General features: G+C 35.1%; 1 protein-coding gene across 7 annotated transcripts in view; it reads right to left on the bottom strand.

Annotated features, from left to right (window-relative positions):
* The window catches only part of NCK1 (NCK adaptor protein 1), a 67150-nt gene that overhangs the window by 41525 nt on the left and 9018 nt on the right, over positions 1 to 16607 (bottom strand). For 2 of the 7 annotated variants that reach the window (XM_074301609.1, XM_074301613.1), the window contains exons 2-3: positions 15929 to 15995; positions 15670 to 15726 (exon numbers count right to left, since the gene is read on the bottom strand). The exons of 2 other annotated variants lie outside the window; for them this stretch is intronic. The gene's annotated coding sequence lies outside the window, so the exon portion shown is untranslated. Of the gene's footprint in view, positions 1 to 15633; positions 15727 to 15928; positions 15996 to 16607 lie in introns of all 7 variants that reach the window. 3 more of the 7 variants (XM_074301610.1, XM_074301612.1, XM_074301611.1) reach the window with 2 other exon arrangements.

Here is a 16607-nt window from a genome sequence, read left to right as displayed (position 1 = left end):
AAAATGTTACCTCTAGGAAAGGTCCTTATGGAACTTGGCTTTAAGGATAGGACAGAAATAATTTGTAATTTATATAATAAATGGTACTTGGAATTACTCAAAGACAGTTTATTCAATATATAGAGGATTTAAAAACAGAAAGGTCCTCAAGCCATCTACTCTAACCCTCTAATTTTACAGATGAATAAAGTGAGGCTCAGAATAATCAAATATCTTGCCTAAAAAACAAAAGTGATTAAAAAGCAGCAAAGCCAGGATTTAAAATGAAGTGCCCAACTTTAAACTCCGTGTTCTTTCTTTCTACTGTTCAACTCCTTTGCAAAATATCTTTCATTATTAGTTTATACTTTCTCTTTAGAAAGGTTTACTCATTTCTTTCTCTGACTAGACTGGTAGATCAAAAGATAGTAAAAGCATTGTATATTGACTTCCGCAAAGAATCTGACATTTCTTATCATATTCTTAGGGGAGGTGAATCGTAGACTGAATGGCAGTATTAAGAGAAACTGCAAATGGTTGAACCAATACAAACCTAATCATAAATATTCAGTATCAGCCTAGAGGTCTCAAGTGGAATATCTAAAGATTCTTGATCTTGCATCTTTACAATTCAACAATAACTCATAACTTAGATTAAAACATTAGATAATTAACCACAACCCTCACACACAAGTACCCTGGCCTGAAAACAACAATCAATTTCTTAGAATATATTAGGGTAGCCTTTGTTAATATGAAATAATCACCTTATATATGTAAAAATCTAGAACACCATCACCCCTTTATCAGGTTAAGACTAATGTGAATATTTTTGAGATTCAAATTTGCATGAAACATAAATGAAGAGGGAATCAAAATGCAAAAAAAATTATATATATATATATATATATATATATATATATGTATATATATATATATGTATCAGCAGATCAGAATAGTCCAAAATTTAACAGGATCAACAAAGATAAACATAAAATTTGTATTTAGTTTTTTTTCTAAAAAGTGATTTTTCCATCAAAAACTGAAGAATAAAATAGGGTTTCATCAGCATACTTAGCAATCTACATGTTGTATTTTACCTCTTCCCCAGGAATATAAAACTTCTTGAAGATAGAGGGGTATATTGCTGTTTGTTTTAGTTATTGTAGTAGGCTTTTTTGACTATCATCCATCCCTTTGATAGTCTGATAAGCCATACTGATTCCTCCTAATAATCTTTTTTTAATGAATAAATACATAAAATTTCAAAGGCAACCAATTAAATTGAAACAAAGTTATATTTTTAAAAAGGATTATTTGGTAACTAAGGTGGAAGGTTTGAGTTTTGTTTTGGGTTTTTGTTTGTTTGTTTTTTAGCCAGTAATATCCAAAGAAAATATATTATGGATCCTAAAAGGAAAGGAAATGTACAAAACAGCAGTATACTTTACCTGAAACCTAAGGTATAAGAAGCTAAATTATGTTATACCCATCATCCAAACACCTGAAATCTCCAGCTATTAAATCAATATATTTTCTTAACTGTTTAAACTGTCGTAAGATGTTCACAAAAGACAGGATCCAAAAAATACAATAGGCTGAGAAATCTCAACATTTTGGAAGTATAGCTCAACATAATTTGTTATAACGTTAGAAACCAAAATAGCAGAGGTGTGAAAGCAGTTGCAGTAGGCAACAGCAAATTTGTCACATTGCAACCTACAACTAGCTCTATAGGGTTTGCCCTGTCTCTGCTCAGGGACTAAATACATCTCAAACTTCTGTCTTCCAGTCACAGAAAATAATCTGATGTTTTGGGACAATACTATCCTTCTCAAAGTCAATGATAACCCAACCTTTCTCATTCTTCAGTGATATATAATTCCACCCCATCATAACCACTACATTCTAATGTTGCTGAACCTGTGGTGATCAATATTTAAATCCTGTTCTCCATTCACCAGGGACGATTATCTTACTCTGACTCCCCATGAATAATCCTATTTCCAAAAAGTTCAACTCTAAAATTACCCAACCCTTTCACTGTGCCCTCTGGAATGCCTGCTCCATAGATTACAAACTGGATTTCATCTTAAATCTTCTCATTTTCCACTCCTTCCATCTTCTTGCATTCAATGAGCCCAGGTTCCCTCCTGATAAATATCTTCCTAGGCTACCCTCTCCAGGGATGGCTACGCTTTCACTCAAACACCTTTCACCAAGGAAAGGAAATAGGAAGTCTCCTTATAATCCACTGCTACTTACAGGCTCTCCCTCTACTACTATCACTCAGTAACCTCTTTTCTTCTCATTTGAAGTTTACACAATCCATATTTATTAGTCAATTAAGATTCTGGTAGCTGACATCTACTGTTGTCAAGAGGTTCCCCTTTTTTCCTCTATGAGTTTAGTGACTGAGTCATTGTCTTTGTCACCTCTCCAACTTCTCTCTTACCAGGGAACTTTACTATAAGTGTACCCTCTCAAACACCCTGCCTCCCACTTCCATCTTGAATTCCCATGATCTACTTCTCTATCTCACCTCAGCTACACATAAAGTCAAAATTTTTCTTGGTCTTGCCATTACCTACAACTGTTCCACATCCATGTTCATGAATTCTAAAATTCCTTTGTCTGACCACAATCTATTGTCATTCCATTTCTCCCTCAGCCTCACAATTCCAAATATTTTTCTTCATCCTCGTCTTGATTTTCAATCACCTCCACTATAGTCCTTTCCCAGTCCTGCACTGGCAGTCTCTCTTCCCCGTCCCATCTTGACCCTCTGATAAGTTCAGTTCCACACTGTCATCTTCTCAGATCTCCCACCTCTCTTTATGCTATCCAAGATCTAGCCATATCAAACACAGACTTGAATTACTTCCATCATGTAGGATCTTCCCTTCTATTTATATGCTGCTCAACAAAGCTAGAGAGAAATTTCAAAATCATGCTGACTGGGTCCATTACAAGTTATATAATCTCAAGTGGGCTTTCTCCCTTATGAATTCACCATCCCATGCTCTACAGCTAATTTTCACAACATTTGCATCTCTCCTTGTGACAGGACCAGCACTTCCCTGGTGCCATTTGTTTCCCCCCACCTGCAACATGAGGACAGGGCAGGGCCTACAAATTGATTAGCCAGGACTGGGACTGGCTTCCCTGTTACAATCTCTGCTTCCCTCCCTCCTCCAGACAACCTAGGATAGACTTAAGACAAAGCTGCCTCTGTGGCTTAATTAAGCATGGCTTACCTGACACATCTTTCTAGTCATCAGAGGATATAAAGTCTCAGGCAAATAGAGTACAGCCCACTCTATCATGATAGATTTCTGAAGCCCATAAGAATAATCTCAGCCTGTCCAGTTTACCAGATACTTCCATCTGAAGACATAGTAGGGCTATATACAGAAAAGCTAAGTGTCTCTGTATCCTCATGACATATTCTTACTATGTTAGGGCAAAATAAACTTCCAAAGTGTTAAACTGCAAATACCTCATTTCATCCTAACATCAAATCTGAAGAGAATGCTAGCATCAGAGCTATGCTTCTAAGACCTTCAAACCTCTCATAGTTCCACTGATGCTACCCCAATAAGCAGATGAACCCATTCCATTCCATTCTCTCTTAACAGACTACCCCCTCTATCATTCCTATTCTTCCTACCCCCTCTATCATTCCTATTCTTCCTCACTTGCACTGAATCCTACTGTCTATAAACATACACATATCTTCCCCATTCTCAAAAAAAAATCCCTTGATTCTTCTATCCCAGATAGATGACTGCCATAAGAGCTCATCAGACTCTCTGTCACAGTCAGTTCTATCCAGCAGTTAAAAGCTAGAACTCCTAACTTAGTATTAAAAGTTCAGTCCATCATGTATACATATATTGTATTTAACATATACTTTTAACATATTCAACATGTGCTGGTCTACCTACTATCTGGGGAAGGGGGGTATGGGGAAGGAGGGGAAAAATTGGAACAAAAGATATTGCAATTGTCAATGCTGAAAAATTACCCATGCATATATCTTATAAATAAAAAGCTATAATAAAAAAAGTTCAGTCTATTATACTGATTACTATGGTGATTTCCTAGTAAAAGAATATCTTTGCAAGACACAAACTCCTATCCTAAGTGGGTTTACAATCTACAGTAAACCTATACACGTACATATACATTAAGTAATACAGAATACATACAAAATAAACTCAAATTAATGGGAGGGAGAAGTGCAGAGGGAATTGATTTTAAGTAACTTTTTTTTTCTTTACCACCAAAACTATTCAATTAACTCAAAACTATATTCTTATTTAATGTAGGTCTCAATAATATTAGTCCTATTGTGAATGATCATTTTCACATATTACGAGAATCAAAACAAGTCTGCCATTACATGATCATTCAGAAGCTAAAATAAAGATAGAACTGTTTTAGAATTAATAAATGACAAAATCATAACAATGGAACAGTGAAAACATTAATTTATGTGTACTCTTTATTTTGGTAAAAGTGACAAATAAATTTTTGTTTGTCCTATATATACTTATTAAAATAAAATTATATTTTTACATTATACAAATGCTTTCCACAGATGGGATTTCATTCACTCTGAGAAGTCTTTTTTTGGGGGGGGAACCTCACCTCTATACTGGGAGGGAGATACAAAAGAATTGCATAGTAGTGTCAGAAAACAGAAGTATACTGTCAACCAACACCTACACATCCTCTCCCTCATGCATGTAAGTGGTGCAATAGAGCTGCTGGTACTAAAAGTCAAGAAGATCTGCATTTGAATTTGACTTCAGATACTTATTAGTTGTGTGACGAAGTGCAAGTCACTTAACCTTGATTTGCTTCCATTTCTTCCACTGTAAAATGGGGAAAATAACAACACCTACCTCACAGGCAAAGATCAAATGAGATAATATCTGCAAAGTATTTAGCATTGGTACATAGTATGTGTTATACAAATGATTATTCCCTTCTCTTCACACCATGTCAAGGCATGCAGCAGAATTTTCTTTCTCCTTACAGCTATCAAATTGCTATGATTCTCAAATGGCAAATGAAATTTTTTCTACAAGATGTTGAACCATAACCCTAAATACAATGCTATGAAATGACACTGCTCTTTCTCTATTGGATTGTTATCCCCATTTCAAATGCCAAGAAATAAGTCACTTCATGTACTATATATTTTATATTCAGTACATGTGTTATGTACTGACAAAATTTGGGGTAAGAAACATTCCTTTTCTGTTTAAAAGGCAAATTTTTATGTGAAAAGAAAAATTGTTTTTAACTTTGTTAAATAGTATTTTTAAAGCAGTGATGCAGACAAGTTTGATTTAGAAATTACTACATGAATAACTGACAGGATATGATCTCCGTATTAAATAGAATGGTTTAGAAATAACTATCAAAAGACAAAAAATCATCTCCAAGTAATTTTCAAGGTGCAAAAATAATTAAACAGTCTATACAGTGACTATTTAAATCAGATCTCTTTTTAAGAAATATTAATGCAATAGACAATGTTAACAAATCTCACTATATTGGAATAATATTGGAGATTATATTTAATGGTTACCATTTGGTCACAAGATTATAGCTCAGAAAATGGAGAGTATATTAGATACCATCTAGTTCAATTTTCCTCCTTTTACAGAAGAGAAAAAAAGTGGCTCAGGGAGCTTAAGCAATTAACTAAAAAACCAAAATATTCCTCTTGGACTAAAAGACCACCCAACTTAACTACCTCAAGGACAAAATGGCTTATTGAAATTGAAGATTTTCCTCTAGCAGGAGGTATGTGAAGTTAAATGCAACATAATAACACTTCAGCTGTTTGGTGGAAATTTTGGGTTTAAAATAATCTCTGATTTAGGGTAAAATTTTCAGAGAAAGAGCAAGTCAGAGTCCTAGAAGAATTATTACTGTCATATAAGAGCAAAAAGATACATCAGCCCAAAGCAATAAAACCAACAAAGCAAAATTTCACTCCTCTCTAAACGGAACAAAACAAAGTTGGCAGTCATTGCCTAATGTGCTAAGAAAATGCCATTTGGGGAAGCTAGTATATCTTCCTTATATTCCTTAAATGTAAACAAGAATACTTCAAAAATATTTTGAAGGCTACAGATGAAAGTCATAAACTTATAGATTATATATATAGGAGACACACAGAGGGAAAAAAAGAGAGACAGACAGAAACAAAGCCAGCAGAGAGGGGGGGAGGGAAGAAGGGAGGGAGAGCAAGAGAGAGAGAGAGAGAGAGCAAGACAGAAAGAGAAACAGACAGACAGACATGCAGCTCTTAACAATTAAGACATCACAGACAAAGGCAAACATCAGAAATTAGAAATATAAAGAAAACAGCCTTTCATATTTACAAGTAAGGATGCAAGTTCAGGAATAAACAAGCAACAATGAAGATCACATATTGATTTTGACAATATAAAATCTAAAAGTTTTTACACACATTTAATAAAAATGAGAAGGGGGCAATAGGTTTTTCTGATAAAAGTTTAGCTATGTCAGAAAAAAAAATATAAACTGTAAAAGTGACATACAATGCTATCTACCCAGGTTACTTATACCTTCGGAAGCTAATACTTAATGTGCAACAAGAAAATGGTATTTACACACATATATTGTATCTAGGTTATATTGTAACACATGTAAAATGTATGGGATTACCTGTCATGGGGGGGGGAGTGGAGGAAGGGAGGGAATAATTTGGAAAAATGAATTAAAAAAAAAAGTGACATACAATGGAAAGGACTTGGCAACTGAGTGAATATGGGGACAAAGATAACACCTAGGATGTCCATGTGGGTGACTCAGAGGACAATGGTGCCCTATTCCAGAGGTTCTCAAAGTGTGATCAGTAAATTCCTCAGAAGTGGGGAGGGAGTTGACAAGATATCAAAAGATACTTTCAGGGTAGACCATAAGAACAAGATTATTTTCATAATTATACTGAAAAATTCTAATTTATAAAACAGTATTAACATATATAGTTCATATAAACAAAAGCTTAATGGAGTAGATGGTTCTCAATAATTTTTAAGACTATAAAGGAGTTCTGAAATAAAGAGGAAACTTTGGGAGAAAAGATAATGAATTAGGTTTTGGACCTGAGGTTCATAATACTACAACCCAATCCCACGCCACCTCAAAAAAAAAAAAAAAAAAAAAGCAGCTTGGGGGAGCTAGGTGGCACAGTGGATAGAGAACCCAACCCTGAAGTCAGGAGGACCTGAGTTCAAATCTGACCTCAGACACTTAACACTTCCTAAATGTGTGATCCTGGGCAAGCCACTTAACCCCAATTGCCTTAGCAAAAACAACAACAACAACAACAGAGTAAATCAAGCCAGCTTTTATAAAGGGAAGATACTTACAAAACTAAGGATTGTAAGGGAGAATGGAAATGTTCACTGATCTCTGAGTAGAAATGGACATCCCCTCATCCCCAATCAGTAAAAGTCTGGTGAGTTTTTAAAGGGTTTTTATATAGGCTGAACAGAACCAGGCTTTAAAAGTAGGAAGAGGTGCTTGGACCTGTTAAGATTTAGGACTGGTGCTGACTCATTCTAGGCAAACAGGAAATTGGCAACTAGCTGATATTCAATCTCTCTCTCTCTCTCTCTCTCTCTCTCTCTCTCTCTCTCTCTCTCTCTCTCTCTCTCTCTCTCTCTCTCTCAGGCTCTCTGTCTGTCTCTCTGTCTGTCTCTCTGTCTCTCTGCCTTTGTTTTTATCTCTCTCTGTCTTACATACACACACCCACAAAGCAGGTGAGAAAAGAGGTCTCTGGGTTGTTGTTATTACTTCAGGTCTTAACTCTGATTAACGCAGGGTGGGTTTTTTTATTTTTGTCTGTTTCCCCAGGGCTTTTTAAGTAAGTCAAGAAAGCAATTGTATTCTTTAGAAATGTCTAGAAGACATCCAGTTTGACATGTCCAAAGGGAAGGGAAGAGAAGAAATAAGTATTATTAAATGCCTATGTTTCAGGCATGGTGCTAAGTACTTTACAATACTTCACTGGTACAAATATTTCACTGGATACTCAAAACTTGTGAGTAGGTATCATTCTTCCCATTTTACATTTTAAATGATTTATCCAGAGTTACACAAGTAGAAGGTATCTAAGCTAAACTGGAACTCAGGTCTTTCTGATTTCAGGAACCACCAAGTTTTGTGACCTTTGAGAGGTCAGAAGAGAGATTAGGGTTAAATAAATCGATCTAAAAATAATCAATAGGCAGGTAGCAGCTGAATCCATGGGAACCAGTGAAATCACCAAGGTCAAAACCTTGAGACACATCCAAGGTTAATAGATATGATCAAGAAGAGAAGGCAAAGAAGATGGACAACGGAAAGTAGGAAAAGGATCAAGAGAAAGGGGTCACCAAAATATCAAAAATCTATATCCTAAAGGGGATAACAAAAGAAAATCAAATGCTACAGTGAAAACAAGGAGGAAAAAAGGCCATTAAATTTGTTAATTTTGAAGAAAGCCATTTCAGTTGAATGAAGTCAGAGGCAGATTGCAAAGGGTTTAAAGAGAGGAGAAATATAGGATAACAGTAAGCAAGGAAGACTAGATCTAGTGAGGGTTGCTTGTTTTTGGTTTTGTTTTGCTTTTAAGAATAGGTAAGACATCAATGTGTTTATAGACAACAGAGAATCGGCTAGTAATCAGGGAGAGATTGGAGATATTTAATGAGAATGGGAATGATAGAAGGAGCAACCTTCTGAATAAGATGGGACAGAATGGAATCCAGAACAATGTGGAAAGATTTGCCTTGGTCATGTCTTCATGTAAAAAAGGCTTCAGGAAGGAAAATATCTTAGTGATATGAGAAGAAGAAACTCTTGTTATAAAGAGAGTCAATTATTCAGTGATGAATGAGTCTGGGTCCTTTACTGAATGGGAGAAGAGGAGAAAGAGGGGGATGAGGAAGAAGCATTTATAGGAGTTTTTAACAAGAAATTTAAAAAAAAGTTTGGAATATATGTTGGGTCGAGTTAGCTATAGAAAAGAATTACGTTGCCAAGTGAAGGCCTGGTTGAGATTATGTAACCAAGTTGTAATGGTCCTTAACAGCATAGTTTTGTGATATCATACAAGGAAAAAATACCAGAATCAAGATACAGTAATTGTCTAACGCACAGTCTTAGATCCCATATGTATTTCATATACTATTTTTACTAGAAAGAATATCAAAACCTAAGTTGCAGCTCTATAATTAATTATATTAGACCAGAGGTAAAGCAATAGCAAAAATTACTAGATAACTTATTCTCATTCTGATTACTATCAGGATACTATATTCTCTCTTAGTCCTCCATGAATTTTCTTTTCTCAATGAAAAGAAAACCAATCAAAGTCAATAAAAGCAGAAAGAACAGATAAGACAATGAGAACTACGGAGGCTTTTGGGGCTACCTAAGTAGTTTTTATTATCAACAGAGAAACAGGTAGTGATATCAACAGGCTAAGAATCTGAATTTTTTCAATGACTAATAAAGTCCCATTTGGCATGAACCCATATGGTTCCTCCTGCCTATCTAATCATTCCTCAGTTTCCTTTGTTATCTCTTTATTCAGGTTATGACTATTAACTGGGTATTCCAGAGAGCTCAGCCCTGTGCCTTTTTCTATACTGTGTCTATACTATTTCAGTTAGTGGTTTCATCAGTCCCATAGATTCAATTATCATCTCTGCAGATGATTCTTAAATTGCAACTTAGGTATTATCCTTTACCCCTCACTCTCACCACCCATATCCAATCTGTTGTCAACTTTACTTACCTTTGTAGTCATCTCCCGCATATTCCCCCTTTTTTCCTTTGATATACCCAACAACCTGGTAGGGACCCTCAATCATTTCATACTTAGACTATTGCAATACCCTTCTAGTTGGTCTCCCTGCCCCAGTATCCCCCTACTCCAGTCTATCCTACACTCAGCTGCCAAAGTAATTTTCCTAAAGCTCAGATCTGACTACATCACCCTCTCCTTCTGACTCAATAAAGGTCCATGGCTCCCTATAAAACTCTCAGATTATATAGAAAATCCTGTTTGGCATTCAAACAACTTCATAACCATTCAATGTCTAACCACTACCACCACCACAGGATTTCTACACCTTCAGTGCTTACAGACTAATCAAGCTGAAAATGATTAATCCTAAATTCCTCCCCTAATTTTTCAACAACACTTGCTGAAATAAAACAAAAATATCCAGGAGTTCCATAGAAGAGTTATTAGATATACAGAATGTCTCTCTCTCTCTCTCTCTTTTTTTTTTTTCCAGGGCACTCCTTTTTTATTCTTTTTACTCTTTTATTCCTCTAGAATAAACAATACATTCCGTAAAATTTTGGCTGAAGACATCTGACACAAAGCAAAAGTTTACATTCTACTTAAAATACACAGGTTTTGCTAATGCAAAAATACAAACAACTTTAAATGGCAAATTTTTTCAAAGCTTATCAAATAAACACCTGCAACATAAATACTTCCGGAATAAGTTTAAGTAAAAGGATGTGGTTAAAAATTACACCCAAAATAAAAGAACTGCCACTGCTAAGAGTTTAAGCCTTTTCAGATTAGAAAAACTCTACTCCCCCAAAAATTAAAATATAACAACATTACTAAATTTTTTTATAGATATTTCTTTTGAGTGTGGAGGTTACATCTCAGAATTTAAGAAGCATACAGTCATTTGTTCCTGGGAGGGGTTTGGAGCCTAAATCATAGCACTACTGGAAAGAGAGGGAGAAAAAAAGTAAGAGGGAAGAACTGGTTTGAAGGTGGGGAGAAAGAAAATGATAAATTTACTCTCGGATATGCTGAGTTTGAGGTAATAACAAAGTATGAAGGATGACTTTTATCTCTATTGAAATTTTCCATAAAGATTTATATTCTTTATGCTATGCTTTGCATTCTGCCCCATTCCAGATATTCAACTGATAGCAAACTCTTGTCAGTTCTATCTTCTATAAACATATCTTGCTTGCATCAGATCTTTTCTCTCCACTCACAGAGTCACTTCACTACCTTAAATTCAGGCCCTCAACAGCTCTGGCGTAGACCATTAGTTAATGGTAGGATTCTTAATGGATTTCCCTGCCTCTAGTTTCTTCTAACTCGAGCAAATCCTTCATATAGTCTCCAAAATAATTTTTCTAAGGCTCAGATACAACTATTTCATTCTCCAGTTCAGTATCAAGCAAAACATTCTAGGAGCAGGGGATGAAAATACAAAGACCAAAACAATCTATACCCTATCTGTGTGTGTGTGTGTCTCTCTGTCTCTCTCATAACTGGGTCTCGCCTTATCTTGCTCATGATATTAGTACAAGGATGACCAACTCTGACCCACTTCATTTCCAACATGAGTTGGTTCACATGCCTTACACAATCTATAGATCCCTCAATAAGTGCAGGTGGGGGAAGGAGGGAAGGTATGTCAACTGTCATCTGCCATATTAAAGTGAAACTTAGTTCAGATACCAAATCAGCTTAGTCTATTGCAACTTAGAACTTTAGAGCCCAAAAGATCAGGCAGCCTTAATCTCCCTGGTAGCTGGGATTACAAGTAACCCCCATCAAACTTCGGAGCAACGACCCCTCCTCTTTCAAGGAACTTATATATTATGAAGATTGAGCAGTGATTCCCTAGTGTCTCAAGAATAAAATATAGCTAGCTACCCCTTCCATATCATGACTTTTTCCATCACAGTTTCAATATATTCCTGGTAGGCATAAGAAATGGGAATTTGGGGTGAAGATTTGAGAAGGCCAGCAGATAACACAGAAAAGTTTAAAAATTCAGAAATGCATTAAAATATATGGATAGTATTATAAGATATTAACATAAGTTCATCTTTTAATACCATAACTCAGACTTTTTCTTTGGTAAAAAGGGAGGACCAAAAAGTTTTACATGGATATTCTAGATCACAAGAGTGCTGCATCCCTAATTCCCCTCTCCATCCCCACAATCTGAAATGGATACATGCATAAATTCTTCTGATTTTTAAAGTCCTTCACAATCTGACCTATCTTTCCATCCTCATTTGAATTTTTTTTCTTTTTTTTCTGAGGCTGGGGTTAAGTGACTTGCCCAGGGTCACACAGCTAGGAAGTGTTAAGTGTCTGAGACCAGATTTGAACTCTAGTCCTCCTGAATTCAAGGCTGGTGCTCTATCCACTGCACCACCTAGCTGTCCCTTTTCCATCCTCATTATGCATTACATATCAACATTGTCTACTATCTATACGATCAACATTAATTGTCTACTATATTCCAAGCACTGTGCTAAATGCTGGGGATACAAAAAAGACAAAAGACAGTAACTTCTATGAAGGAACTTACAACATGAAACAAACATATACAAAATAAGCTATATACAAAATAAATAGGAAATGATTAACAGAAGGAAGGCACTAGAATTAAAAGAGGTTAGGCTAAGCTTCCAGTAAAGGATAAGAATTTAGCTGGGACTTAAAGGAAGCCAGGTAATCAATAAGTAGAACTGAAATGTAAAAGTATAGCCTCCTAGCTGTGTGATCCTGGGCAAGTCACTTAACCCCAGCCCCAGAAAATAAAAAATAAAAAAAAAATTTTAAAAAAGAAATGTAAGAGTATATCAGGAATAGGGGAAAGCCAGAGAAAATGCCCAGAGCTGAAAGATGGAATGCCTTGTTCATGGATAACAACCAGGAGTCAGTGTCACTGGACTGAAGAGTAGGGTAAGGTGTAATTAAAACTGAAAAGGTAGGAGGTGGCTAGATTATGCAAGGCTTTGAATATCAAACACAGCATTTTGCGGTGGGGTGAATAGAGGGAGGAGAAAGAGAAGAGAGTAGTTGTCAGCTCAAGAAATCAGGGGACCAATCAGAGCCAACCATCTCACCCAAAAAAAATTTCACCACAGGAAAAATGCCATGGAGAAGAATTTAAGAATCATTGAACTACTTGAAAATCAAGACAAGAAATAAACAAACAAAAAGTACAGAAAAAATCCACCAATCACCTTTTAAAAGGAATTCCAAAAAGAAAAGCCCTGTATATATCACAGGTAAAACTCAAAAACTCTCACATTAAATTAAAAATTTATTCCAACCATTTAGAAAGAAGCAGCTCAGTTCTAAGAATCCACATTCAGAAACAAAAAAGAACTGGCAGTTTCTATAACAAAAGACAGATCTTGGAATACTATATTCCAAAAGGCAAAATTGACTTACAATTGAAAATAGGTTTCCCTGCAAAGCTGAGTATATAATCTTACAAAAGAAAAATGCATCTTTTAATGAAATACAGGACTTTTAAACACTTCTGACAAAAAAAGAAAAAGGGAGAGGGAGAGAGGGAGAAGAGGGAGAGGAAGAGGGGGAAGGAAAGGGAGAGGGGGAGGGGGAGAGAAAGGAGCAGGAGAGGGAGGGGGGGGGCAAAAATTCTGAAATGCAAACACAAGAGTCCAGAGAAATCTAGAAAGGTAAATTTATTTTAACAATTAGAGGGCATTATATGTATATAGACTACTAATATTCTAGTGGAACAAAAGAAACAAGTTTCCCTTTAATGTTGTCTTCAAAGGATATTAAGAGAGTTAAATAATAAAAAAAGAACTTCCTAGTGGTCTGATTCTGAGGATTTGAAGAGAAATACTAGGGATGATACAAAGAAGAATATACTAGTATAGAGAGGAGGAAAGAGTTTGCTACTTCTCATAATCAGGCAAAGAGAATAACAATATACAAAAACTAAGCAGATAATGGGTGACAAATGAATTTCACTCTTATCTGAAACAAAGTGTCACCCACACACACACACACACACAGAGCATTTGGTAAAGAAATATATCAAACTCAGAGGTAAATCCAGTCCTTTCCAAGAACCAAGAATCATAATAACCATTAGACTACTTTGTATCCACTCCTGTCAATTAGCCATTGGTTATCTGATTTATTTAGATGAAAGATTGGGGCCTTTCTAAGTTGGGAAGAAAAGAGTGAACAGGTATAATTCCTTAAAATCAGAAAAAGGAAGAATTCTACTCACTCTTCCCCAAGTATTTATAAACAATTGACAAAATTCAGAAGCATTAACTAAATAATCAATATAAAGGCAGTTTTCAGAAAAGACATATGAGTTGCTTGAGAGGTACAACTGTGAGAAAACTCTTTTCATCTTTGGAAATCTTTGGGTCTGACTGGTTTCTGGTCAACGTAACACAGGTCCTAAACAGAGGTGATCCCACTTCCTAGACACACAATGCTAGGTTCAAATACAATATTTTCTCCCGATTCCCACTGGGAGAACTGAATGTCTCACAGGAGAGAAAAAATGGACTAGACCCATAACTGAATAGAAAGAGAACTGAACTAGCTCCAGAATTGAGTCACCAGATAGAGTCAGTGTGATTCAATCAATTTCCACAATTAACACCTGCTGTCCTAATTTCAATTGCCTCAGTATCTAGAACAGGATTTTAACTCTGACTTCCTAACTCCAGATTTAATACTCTATAAAATGAATCTTTTAAGGAATGGAAGCAATGGATGCTGGTCAGCCCACGACACAGTTAAATTTTCATTCATTTATATCCATTATATCCATTTATATTCATTTATATCACTTAACAGTACTCTTGCTCTTAATTTTCAAGGACATGAACTAAGTTGTACACTCCACTATTTAATATTCTTTTTTTTTTAGTGTTACACATTAAATATAAATTGTTGGTCAGAATCTGTAAAGTTTTAAGATCTATCTTTAAGTGTCATAATGGCATGCCTTAAATATATATCACAAATTTAAAATAACAGAATTTGATACAGAGAATTTTAAATTATTTTCCATCTAATCATTCTCAATCCTAAGATCCTCTTCATTGCTAAAACTTTTCACCAAAGGCAATGCTACTATGGATCAAAAGTGGCAAAGAATGTTAAGATACATAGTTTAAAAAAGCTACGTAAGGTCCAGGCAAGGACAAAAGATGGTTCCCCAAAATTGAAAAATAGAACTAGAACAAAAGTTTTCTCTACAAGAGTAGAGACAATGTTTTGCAAAAAAACTACTAGAATGATTTAACACTATTTTCATGCTATTTGATTCTCATTTTTATATAGGAGTAAATAATGTTTTTTAAAAACCCTTTTATCTAAAGGATATATTAACATTTGTTGTTTCTTTCTTCCTTTATGTCCTTTTTTCCCCCTCTATTCACTTTTGATCCTTTGTACTTTTAAATGTATTCCCCATTTGCTCATATTCCATAGTACAGGTGCTAAGAACACTTCAGAACCACTTTTAGCCCTTTGAAATTAAAAGGACCTACACAGAGACTTCCCATGAAGAGAATTCAAAAGCTGCTTATATCACGGCTAGGGGAATGTCAAGTCCCTCATCTGTTACCTTCATTCATAAATTTAAAGTCAAAACTATCATTCATGAATTTGTAATTTCTTTTGCAGTTCAACCAGACACATTTGACAGTAATTTCTAGTAAGTGATTTGGACTGTCATGCACCCAAATGTTGAGTATAAAAACGTGGAACTTCATCTTATTTTCTCTCTCACAATTGTTAATGTAACCTTCTCCTCACTCCTATTTTGCCTTCCCTGATGTGAGGGTCCAAATCAGATTCTTCACCTGTTCTTCATCCTTAGACAATTTTCCACTAGCTGTGACAGTAGTCGTACCTAAATCCTGAGATAAAATGGAACAAAATTGCAGGTTCAAGTCCAATCTATTAAAAGGAAGTTTCTATAGCAATGAAATAATAGGTCTGGATCAAAAAGGAAAAAAAAACTTTAACCCAACTGTCATTTTTTTTTTGTATTAATGGTTTGTACTAATTATCTAATGGCAAAACATCCCCCCAATATACAGTATTAATCTGGTGGTTTACCTCCTAATGATTCCAAATTTTTCCTTCAGTAATCTTTGTTAATTAAGTCATCTATTTTCAGGCATGGCTGCAAAATAAATAAGAAAAACTCTTAAATTTCAAAACATATACTTCGTAGTTTATAAACATGAAATTTGCATCTATAATAAACTGAGAAAAATATTCATTATGATTAGGAAAGCATCCTATTTATAGCAAAAAGAACACTGGACTAATAGTAATTATTAACATTTTCCTAGTGCTAAAACTATTGACAAAATGTTTTCTACACATTTCATTTGAGCTTCAAAATGACTGTGAAGGAGATGCAAATGGCTAATATTATCCCTACTTTATAGACAAGAAAAGTTCAGAGAGGCTATGTGACTTAATCAAGATCACACTAGGGGGAGAGGCTGATTTGGAATAGGACCAGGCAACAGAAAGAATACAGAATGGAGAATGATGGAGACTGAATGTAAATCAATACATGCTATGTTTCACTTATTTTTTTATTGGGTTTTTTTTTTTCCTCTCTTGGCTTTTCCACTTTTGCTCTGATTTTTTTTCTCTCAACATAACTTATAAGGAAATGTGCTTAAAAAAAACTGAATGTACATATATAAACAGAAAAAAAAATTTTTTTTTAAAGACAGAATGGAATTTATAGAACCTGAGTTCTAACTTACTACCTGGGTGA

This window comes from Sminthopsis crassicaudata, chromosome 3 (genome assembly GCF_048593235.1).
Source record: "Sminthopsis crassicaudata isolate SCR6 chromosome 3, ASM4859323v1, whole genome shotgun sequence".
Taxonomy (NCBI): domain Eukaryota; kingdom Metazoa; phylum Chordata; class Mammalia; order Dasyuromorphia; family Dasyuridae; genus Sminthopsis; species Sminthopsis crassicaudata.
The sequence above is the reverse complement of the archived record's forward strand: the minus strand, read 5'-3'. Positions and strand labels throughout refer to the sequence as shown.